The sequence below is a fragment of the Priapulus caudatus genome, unplaced genomic scaffold (assembly GCF_000485595.1).
Source record: "Priapulus caudatus unplaced genomic scaffold, Priapulus_caudatus-5.0.1 Scaffold1897, whole genome shotgun sequence".
NCBI classification, from domain to species: domain Eukaryota; kingdom Metazoa; phylum Priapulida; class Priapulimorpha; order Priapulimorphida; family Priapulidae; genus Priapulus; species Priapulus caudatus.
Window position 1 is genome coordinate 40,792 of NW_014578958.1, and position 2,731 is coordinate 43,522.

The following is a 2,731-nucleotide window of genomic DNA, read 5'->3' on the forward strand; positions in this document are numbered from 1 at the left end:
TAGATGCTTGGTTTTCTTTCTCGTAGATGCTGGGATGGATTCTTTCTTGTAGATGCTAGGATGGCTTCTTTCTTGTAGATGCTTGGTTTTCTTTCTCGTAGATGCTGGGATGGATTCTTTCTTGTAGATGCTAGGATGGCTTCTTTCTTGTAGATGCTTGGTTTTCTTTCTCGTAGATGCTGGGATGGATTCTTTCTTGTAGATGCTAGGATGGCTTCTCTCTCGCGGAAGCTGGGAGAGCTAGATGCTGGAATGTTCAACCACCGAAATAGCGTCACAGATGCTGCTCCCCCCTGCCGCCCTTCTCACACACCTGGCTGCGGGCACACTTGGAAGTCAACTGTCGTCAACACCGCATACCTTTACCCTTTCAAACATCCAGTACGGATCGATGCTAGCATTGGTTGCCAGGCACCCGCACGCGACCGACAGAAAAGAACACGTCGCCACAGCGCGACGTCGTCCGACGAAATGCATTATTTATCGACATATTGCCGTCGTCGGCTCGAGGCGTCGGCGGCCGACAACGATCGTAGCGTCGGTCGCTAGGAGAGCGTCATTATCTGCTTCCGTCACCACGCGACACGCGCGCTCCCGTGCGGTTCGACACAAAGAACAGCATTAAGTATTAATGTGTTAGCGATGAAACGATGTGTTTCTGATGCTGAATGCATCCAGGTGTGTATGCGCATGCATGACTTGAGTCATCGAACGAAAACGGGGCTAAGCTAAACAAATTGTGAACTGCAATAATGTAAAAAACTGTAATGTACATGTACATGTACATGTACATGTAGCTCCAAGAAACGGTATTGCTAGGGTTAGAATACCCGTATAGACCGTATAGAATACCGTATAGAATACCGTTAGAATACCGTATAGACAATCCGTCGCACAGCCTGGTCGGGCTAATGTACATGTAAATGTACAAGCATGTACATGTAAATGTACAAGCATGTACATGTACAAACACGAACAACATGCATATGCACAACATGTACAAACACGTACAACATGCATGCACAACATGTACAACATGTACAAACATGTACATGTTGCATGTTACATTACATGTACATGTACATTACATACAAACATGTACATGTACTTTAGGTACATTTGTACATGTTGCATGTTACATTTGTAAAATATCTGCTGTCTAAATATCATTTACCTAGCTGTATAGCACTATAGCATCCATCGCTATTCGTTACCTAGCCTTTACCTAACTATTACATCCTTTTTGTTCAAATATTTTGTACTATAATGCAGATAATATTGGATTGCCGTTTCTAGGTTCTCGCTTCTTCTAGGTTGCATTCGCAGCGTCTACTGCTCGTCGCTTATTGGCTGAAGTCGCTATTACGGGGGCACGTGACAGAGCTGTTGTAGCGTAACCATAGAAAATAATAGAGAAGTTAGTTATAGACTCTAGTGTGGGTGTCTATATATTTCTATGGTACTAAGTACTAACTAACATATTATAAGCAGATGGGGCGTAATGCAGTAGCAAGTGACGTGGCAGACTTTTGCCACAGACTTGTGACGGCCATAGTAGGCCTACTAAGAGAGAAAAAGTAACAGGGTGATAAATTCAGGTTCGATAATAGGGGTATATGTCAGAAATGAAGCACAGAAGGAAACAAAGGGAATCAAATTCACGTTTTTTCATTCCCATTTCTAGGAACATTTGTATATATATATAGATTTGAATGATGTTGTAAATAAAGTGCAGACACGCACGCACGCACAGACACACACGCGCGTATAGTTAGGCACACACGCGCACAAAGAGAGATAGTGATCAATTGATCGATAGCAAGATATATAGAGAGATACAGAGACTCAGAGGTGATCAGGAGAGGGGAAGAGTGAGAGTGAGAGAGAGAGAGAGAAAGAGAGGGAGAGAGAAAGAAAGAAAAGGGGGAGAGGGAGCGAGAGAGAGAGAGAAAAAAGAGAAAAAGAGAAAAAAAGAGAGAGAGAGAGAGAGAGAGAGAGAGAGAGAGAGAGAGAGAGAGAGAGAGAGGAGAGGAGAGGAGAAGAGAGAAAGGAGAACGAGAGAGTCTGAGAGAGAAGAGAGAGAGAGAGAGAGAGAGAAGAGGCGAGGAGGGAAGAGGAAAGAAAGAAAAGGGCGGAGGGGAGGCGAGAGAGAGAGAGAACGAGGGAGAAGAAATAGAGAGCAGGAGAGAGAGAGAGAAGAGAGCGAGACGAGAAGGAGGAGAGAGAAAGAGCAGAGAGAGAGAGAGAGAGAGAGAGAAGAGAGAGAGAGAGAGAGAGAGAAGAGAGAGAGAGAGAGAGAGAGAGAGAGAGGAGAGAGAGAGAAGGAGAGAAGAGAGGAGAGAGAAGAAGAGAGAGAGAAGAGAGGAGTAAGAGAGAGAAGAGGGAAGACAGAGAGAGAGAGGAAGAGAGAAGATAGAGAGAGAGAGAGAGAGAAGAGAGAGGATAAAAGAGAGAAGGAGAGAGAATAGAAGAGAGAAGAGAGGAGGAGGAGAGAAGAGAGAGAGAGAGAGAGAGAGATAGAGAGAGAGAGATGAAGAGAGAGAGAGACGAAGAGAGAGAGATGAGAGCGAGAGAGAGGAGAGAGAGAGAAGAGAGAGAGAGAGGAGAGGGAGAGAGAGAGAGAGAGATGGAAGGATGTATGACGAGATGAAGAGAATGAGAGAGAGAGAGAGAGAGAGATTCGAGGATTAGAGAGAAAGAGAGGAGAGAGCGACAAGAGAAGAGAGAGAGA